Source organism: Syngnathus floridae, unplaced genomic scaffold, assembly GCF_059516105.1.
Source record: "Syngnathus floridae isolate MCC-2025c unplaced genomic scaffold, RoL_Sflo_1.0 HiC_scaffold_59, whole genome shotgun sequence".
Taxonomy (NCBI): Eukaryota; Metazoa; Chordata; class Actinopteri; order Syngnathiformes; family Syngnathidae; genus Syngnathus; species Syngnathus floridae.
Genome location: NW_028284088.1, coordinates 247,387 through 255,470, shown reverse-complemented (window position 1 = coordinate 255,470; position 8,084 = coordinate 247,387). Strand labels below are relative to the sequence as shown.

At 44.7% G+C, this 8,084-nt stretch overlaps 1 long non-coding RNA gene across 1 annotated transcript; it reads right to left on the bottom strand.

Moving 5' to 3' along the window:
• Positions 1 to 289: 289 nt before the first annotated feature.
• On the bottom strand, positions 290 to 7,748 carry LOC148378192 (uncharacterized). The gene is made up of 6 exons (XR_015856122.1): positions 7,587 to 7,748; positions 7,386 to 7,463; positions 5,453 to 5,541; positions 839 to 868; positions 481 to 648; positions 290 to 368 (listed from the first exon to the last, which is right to left on the bottom strand). It is a non-coding gene; the product is annotated as an uncharacterized LOC148378192 (long non-coding RNA).
• Between the last annotated feature and the right edge of the window lie 336 nt (positions 7,749 to 8,084).

The following is an 8,084-nucleotide window of genomic DNA, read 5'->3' as shown; positions in this document are numbered from 1 at the left end:
CTGCGTGAAGTTATTTGGTGAAATGAATGAGATGTTTAAGACACCATCGTTCTGTCTCTATGTAGATGAAGGGAAATAATCGATTGCTGAAGGTCCAAAGGTGTTGTGATAAACAAATAAACATATTAGTGATTAGTGACATATTTGTGATAAACATATTAGGCAGGATAATCACATATGTTAACGTGACTGCCCACACTGTATTTATTTATGGTTATTTGTTAAATCGAGTACTGTTAGACATGAAATAGGAAGTGTTTAACATAAATGGAAGACGAAAGGGGTACTCACCATTGTAGCTCCTGCTGGTCAATGATACGAGCCTCTTCTTGCAGTGGAAAACATACAGCCAACAAACACCGTGGAACCTAAAGGAATGAAATTAAACATTAACATTTAGCCTCAACCAACATTCACAGATACAACGCAACGCAAACTACACAAACGTAAATCTTTTTAAACACAATGAGTTGTACTTACCGTGTACGCTCTAGACGGTCCACTTGCAAGCAGAAAATAAAGATATTTCTGTTGATAATCGTCGTGTTTGTATCCGGTGTCTCGCTCAAGGCCATTGCGCCCACAGATTTGAATTTTGGCGAGAGTTCAGCCTATTGACGTCATTTCCGCGGTGTAATACCCGCATATCTGAAACGGCAAAGTTAAGAGTAGAGTTAAATAAAGTTTTTAGTCAACGCAATAATTTACAACCGTTGACCAGTCGAAATAATCGTCGAAATTTGGCGTCTGTGGCTGGAAGCAGACGCCGAGTTCGACATTCCTCCCAAACGCCACACTCCCTCGCTTTTCAGGGCTAAAAAAAAACAGTTGTAATTACCTTGTACGCTCTAGACGGTCAAGTTGCAAGCTGAAAACAAAAATATTTGCCTTGTTAGTCATCGTGTTACTAACCGCTGTGTCTTGTTTGCCAGAACTGCCGCTTTCCTACTTCCTGTTGCAAGCCACGCCCACGGATTATAATTTTGCCGTGAGTTCCGCCTATTGACGTCATGTCCGCGTCACATGACTGCGACGTAATATTATCTAAAACTGTTTGTGCGGTATTGTGTTGTTCTGTGCGGTATTGTGTTATTCTGTGCGGCGTCGTGTTGTTCTGTGCGGCGTCGTGTTGTTCAGTGCGACGTCGTGTTGTTCAGTGCGGCATGGTGTTGTTCAGTGCGGCATGGTGTTGTTCAGTGCGGCATGGTGTTGTTCAGTGCGGCATAATGTTGTTCAATGCGGCATAATGTTGTTCAGTGCGGCATGGTGTTGTTCAGTGCGGCATGGTGTTGTTCAGTGCGGGATGGTGTTGTTCAGTGCGGCATAATGTTGTTCAGTGCGCCATAATGTTGTTCAGTGCGGCATGGTGTTGTTCAGTGCGGGATGGTGTTGTTCAGTGCAGGATGGTGTTGTTCAGTGCGGCATGGTGTTGTTCAATGCGGCATGGTGTTGTTCAGTGCGGGATGGTGTTGTTCAGTGCGGCATGGTGTTGTTCAGTGCGGCATAATGTTGTTCAGTGCGGCATGGTGTTGTTCAGTGCGGCATGGTGTTGTTCAGTGCGGCATGGTGTTGTTCAGTGCGGCATGGTGTTGTTCAGTGCGGAATGGTGTTGTTCAGTGCGGCATGGTGTTGTTCAGTCCGGGATGGTGTTGTTCAATGCGGGATCGTGTTGTTCAGTGCGGGGTGGTGTTGTTCAGTGCGGGATGGTGTTGTTCAGTGCGGCATGGTGTTGTTCAATGCGGCATGGTGTTGTTCAGTGCGGGATGGTGTTGTTCATTGCGGCATGGTGTTGTTCAGTGCGGCATGGTGTTGTTCAGTGCGGCATGGTGTTGTTCAGTGCGGCATGGTGTTGTTCAGTGCGGCATAATGTTGTTCAGTGCGGCATGGTGTTGTTCAGTGTGGAAAGGTGTTGTTCAGTGCAGGATGGTGTTGTTCAGTGCGGCATGGTGTTGTTCAATGCAGGATCGTGTTGTTCAGTGCAGCATAATGTTGTTCAGTGCAGCATGGTGTTGTTCAGTGCGGCATGGTGTTGTTCAATGCGGCATGGTGTTGTTCACTGCGGGATGGTGTTGTTCAATGCGGGATCGTGTTGTTCAGTGCGGCATAATGTTGTTCAGTGCAGCATGGTGTTGTTCAGTGCGGCATGGTGTTGTTCAGTGCGACATAATGTTGTTTAGTGCGGCATAATGTTGTTCAGTGCGGCATAATGTTGTTCAGTGCGGCATGGTGTTGTTCAGTGCGGCATGGTGTTGTTCAGTGCGGCATGGTGTTGTTCAGTGCAGGATGGTGTTGTTCAGTGCGGCATGGTGTTGTTCAATGCGGCATGGTGTTGTTCAGTGCGGGATGGTGTTGTTCAGTGCAGGATGGTGTTGTTCAGTGCGGCATGGTGTTGTTCAGTGCGGAATGGTGTTGTTCAGTGCGGCATGGTGTTCAGTGCGGCATGGTGTTGTTCAGTGCAGGATGGTGTTGTTCAATGCGGGATCGTGTTGTTCAGTGCGGCATGGTGTTGTTCAGTGCGGGATGGTGTTGTTCAGTGCGGCATAATGTTGTTCAGTGCGGCATGGTGTTGTTCAGTGCGGCATGGTGTTGTTCAGTGCGGCATGGTGTTGTTGAGTGCGGCATGGTGTTGTTCAGTACGGCATAATGTTGTCCAGTGTGCCATAATGTTGTTCAGTGCGGCATGGTGTTGTTTAGTGCGGGATGGTGTTGTTCAGTGCAGGATGGTGTTGTTCAGTGCGGCATGGTGTTGTTCAATGCAGCATGGTGTTGTTCAGTGCGGGATGGTGTTGTTCAGTGCGGCATGGTGTTGTTCAGTGTGGCATAATGTTGTTCAGTGCGGCATGGTGTTGTTCAGTGCGGCATGGTGTTGTTCAGTGCGGCATGGTGTTGTTCAGTGCGGCATGGTGTTGTTCAGTGCAGCGTAATGTTGTTCAGTGCGGCATGGTGTTGTTCAGTGCGGAATGGTGTTGTTCAGTGCGGCATGGTGTTGTTCAGTGCGGGATGGTGTTGTTCAGTGCGGCATAGTGTTGCTCAGTGCGGCATGGTGTTGTTCATTGCGGGATGGTGTTGTTCATTGCGGCATGGTGTTGTTCAGTGCGGCATGGTGTTGTTCAGTGCGGCATGGTGTTGTTCAGTGCGGCATAATGTTGTTCAGTGCGCCATAATGTTGTTCAGTGCGGCATGGTGTTGTTCAGTGCGGGATGGTGTTGTTCAGTGCAGGATGGTGTTGTTCAGTGCGGCATGGTGTTGTTCAATGCGGGATCGTGTTGTTCAGTGCGGCATGGTGTTGTTCAGTGCGGCATGGTGTTGTTCAGTGCGGCATGGTGTTGTTCAGTGCGGCATAATGTTGTTCAGTGCGGCATAATGTTGTTCAGTGCGGCATAATGTTGTTCAGTGCGGCATAATGTTGTTCAGTGCGGCATAATGTTGTTCAGTGCGGGATGGTGTTGTTCATTGCGTCATGGTGTTGTTCAGTGCGGCATGGTGTTGTTCAGTGCGGCATGGTGTTGTTCAGTGCGGGATGGTGTTGTTCAGTGCAGGATGTTGTTGTTCAGTGCGGCATGGTGTTGTTCAGTGCGGCATGGTGTTGTTCATTTCGGCATAATGTTGTTCAGTGCGGCATAATGTTGTTTAGTGCGGCATGGTGTTGTTCAGTGCGGGATGGTGTTGTTCAGTGCGTTATAATGTTGTTCAGTGCGGCATGGTGTTGTTCAGTGCGGCATGGTGTTGTTCAGTGCGGCATAATGTTGTTCAGTGCGGCATAATGTTGTTCAGTGCGGCATAATGTTGTTCAGTGCGGCATGGTGTTGTTCAGTGCGGGATGGTGTTGTTCAGTGCGGGATGGTGTTGTTCAGTGCGGCATGGTGTTCAATGCAGAATGGTGTTGTTCAGTGCAGGATGGTGTTGTTCAGTGCGGCATGGTGTTGTTCAGTGCGGCATAATGTTGTTTAGTGCGGCATGGTGTTGTTCAGTGCGGGATGGTGTTGTTCAGTGCGTTATAATGTTGTTCAGTGCGGCATGGTGTTGTTCAGTGCAGCGTAATGTTGTTCAGTGCGGCATGGTGTTGTTCAGTGCGGAATGGTGTTGTTCAGTGCGGCATGGTGTTGTTCAGTGCGGGATGGTGTTGTTCAGTGCGGCATGGTGTTGCTCAGTGCGGCATGGTGTTGTTCAGTGCGGGATGGTGTTGTTCATTGCGGCATGGTGTTGTTCAGTGCGGCATGGTGTTGTTCAGTGCAGGATGGTGTTGTTCAGTGCGGCATGGTGTTGTTCAGTGCGGCATGGTGTTGTTCAGTGCGGCATAATGTTGTTCAGTGCGGCATAATGTTGTTCAGTGCGGGATGGTGTTGTTCATTGCGGCATGGTGTTGTTCAGTGCGGCATGGTGTTGTTCAGTGCGGCATGGTGTTGTTCAGTGCGGGATGGTGTTGTTCAGTGCAGGATGGTGTTGTTCAGTGCGGCATGGTGTTGTTCAGTGCGGCATGGTGTTGTTCATTTCGGCATAATGTTGTTCAGTGCGGCATAATGTTGTTTAGTGCGGCATGGTGATGTTCAGTGCGGGATGGTGTTGTTCAGTGCGTTATAATGTTGTTCAGTGCGGCATGGTGTTGTTCAGTGCGGCATGGTGTTGTTCAGTGCGGCATGGTGTTGTTCAGTGCGGCATAATGTTGTTCAGTGCGGCATAATGTTGTTCAGTGCGGCATGGTGTTGTTCAGTGCGGGATGGTGTTGTTCAGTGCGGGATGGTGTTGTTCAGTGCGGCATGGTGTTCAATGCGGAATGGTGTTGTTCAGTGCAGGATGGTGTTGTTCAGTGCGGCATGGTGTTGTTCAGTGCGGCATAATGTTGTTCAGTGCGGCATGGTGTTGTTCAGTGCGGCATGGTGTTGTTCAGTGCGGCATGGTGTTGTTCAGTGCGGCATAATGTTGTTCAGTGCGGCATGGTGTTGTTCAGTGCGGCATGGTGTTGTTCAGTGCGGCATAATGTTCAGTGCGGCATAATGTTGTTCAGTGCGGCATGGTGTTGTTCAGTGCGGGATGGTGTTGTTCAGTGCAGGATGGTGTTGTTCAGTGCGGCATGGTGTTCAGTGCGGGATGGTGTCTTTCAGTGCGGCATGGTGTCGTTCAGTGCGGCATGGTGTCTTTCAGTGCGGCATGGTGTCGTTCAGTGAGGCATGGTGTTGTTCAGTGCGGCATGGTGTTGTTTAGTGCGGCATGGTGTTGTTCAGTGCGGGATGGTGTTGTTCAGTGTGGCATGGTGTTCAGTGCGGCATGGTGTTGTTCAGTGCGGTATCGTGTTGTTCAGTGCGGTATCGTGTTTCTCAGTGCGGTATCGTGTTGTTCAGTGCAGTATCGTTGTGTTGTTCGTATTGTGTTTAACACTTAGCCTCTAACACTTAGCCTCTAACACTTAGCCTCTAGCATCTAGAAGGTAAATAAATAGGAAGGAAGGACTCACCGGTGACGTCTTCGCCCACGTCCAAGCGTTGTACTTTGTATTTTCATCCTTCTGACAGTGGAAAACATAGCCAACAAACACCGTGGAACCTAAACGAATGAAAGAAAACTATCATTTGGCCACAACCAACATTCACAGATACAACACAATGTGACGTGCGGGGTTGAGGTTAAAGGTTGAGTGAAGGGCCCTCGTTTTAAACTACTTTTTTGAAAAGGATTGGGAACAAGTAAGACGTATTTAATTTATTTAATGGGAAGTAGTAAGAGCTATTGAATTTAATCTATGTATTATATTCTATTGTATTGTATTCTGTTGTATTCTTTTGGATTGTATTCACACTAACCCCACTAAAACTTCAGCCCACAAAAACTCGCCTCTGGCGCCTAGCCTCTGGCACTTAGCCTCTAACACTTAGCCTTTAACACTTAGCCTTTAACACTTAGCCTTTAACACTTAGCCTAGAAGGTGAATAAATAGGGTTAAAGGTTGAGTGAAGGGACCTCGTTTGAAACTACTTTTTTGTAAAGGAGTGGGAACAAGTAAGACGTATTTAATTTATTTAATGGGAAGTAGTAAGACTTATTAAATTTATTTAATCTACTTTTCTTCCCAGGCAAAATTTGATGTGCTGCAATTCCAAATTTCCAAAGTGAATGAAGGAATGAAGTCCTTTAAATTATGATTTTGTATAAATACTAGGCATTAACACAAAATCGACGGCACAAAATGGGCAGACTTTACTTGTTTGAAAAGGACTGGTTACAAGACAGACTTTTTTAATTTATTTAATGGGAAGAAGACTTATTTAGTTTAATTGATCTATTTTTGTTCCCTGCCAAAATTCGATTTGCTGCAATTCCAAATTTCCAAAGTGAATGAAGGAAAGAAGTCGTTTAAATTATGATTTTGTTTAAATACTAGGCATAGACACAAAATCTACGGCACAAAATGGGCAGACTTTACTTGTTTGAAGAGGACTGGTTACAAGACAGACTTTTCTGATTTATTTAATGGGAAGAAGACTTATTTAGTTTATTTAATCTATTTTTGTTCCCTGGCAAAATTGGATTTGCTGAAATTGTATTTTGCCAAATCTTGCCTTGAGACCTGATAGGAAGTATTAGACGCTTAGTTAAATCAATACAAGTTGGTAATAAGAGCGAGTAATGTTGGTTGAACCGATGAATGAAGGTTGAAAGCAATTTAAATTATGACTTTGTATAAATACTAGATATTAACAGAACATCTACTGCGCGAAATGGGCAGAGTTTACTTGTTTGAGAAGGAGTGGCTTATTCAAAACTAAGATTTATTTAATCTGTTTGTTCCCAGGCAAAATTGGATGTGATGCAATTCCAAATTTCACCACATGATGGTGCCCAATTTTGACGTCATAGGACATATTAAACACTTAGCTTGTTATTATGTTCAAGGTAATCAGATTTGTTTATTATTCTAATGGCCTCTTCAAAACTATTCTGGATTACTACTTTGGATCTATTCTACATTACTTGGCAACAACATACTCTGTAACAGATTAGGCAGTATAATCATATCTGTTAACTTGAGAGTGCCCACACTCAATCTACTTATCGTGATGTGTTAAATCAATTACTGTTAGACATTATTTGTCTGATAATCTACCAAATCTTTGAATTGAAGAATTTGTGATTTAATTAATAGCTTGTTGTTATGTTAAGGGTAATCAGACTTGTATATAATTCTAATGGCCTTCTTTTGAAAACTATTCTGAATTACAACTTTGGATCTTATATTACTTTGCAACAATCTACTCCGTGACAGATTAGGCAGTATAATCACATATGTTAACTTCAGTGCCCACACTGTATTTATTTATGGTTATTTGTTAAATCAAGTACTGTTAGACATGAAATAGGAAGTGTTTAACATAAATGTTATGGCTACTCACCATTGTAGCTCGCTCCTGATCAATGATACGAGCCTCTTCTTGCAGTGGAAAACTTGCAGCCAACAAACACCGTGGAACCTAAAGGAATGAAATTAAACATTAACATTTCGCCTCGACCAATTTTCACACGTACAACGCAACGCGGCTACACTTCTGCTATTACAAACGTAAATCTCCTTAAACACAATGAGTGTTACTTACCGTGTACGCTCTAGACGGTCCAGTTGCAAGCAGAAAATAAAGATATTTCTGTTGATAATCGTCGCTGCTCAGTGGCTCACGGCCATCGCGCCAACAGATTTGAATTTTGGCGGAGGTTCGGGCAATTACGTCATATCCGCGGCATTTGACTGCGACGTAATACCCGCTTATCTGAAACGGCAGTTAAAAGTAGAGTTACATCAAGTTTTCTTGGAACCTAAACGAATGAAAGAAAACTATCATTTGGCCACAACCAACATTCACAGATACAACACAACGTGCGGGGTTGGGGTTAAAGATTGAGTGAAGGGCCCTCGTTTTAAACTACTGTTTTGAAAAGGAGTGGGAACAAGTAAGACGTATTTAATTTATTTAATGGGAAGTAGTAAGACTTATTAAATTTATTTAATCTACTTTTCTTCCCAGGCAAAATTTGATGTGCTGCAATTCCAAATTTCCAAAGTGAATGAAGGAATGAAGTCCTTTAAATTATGATTT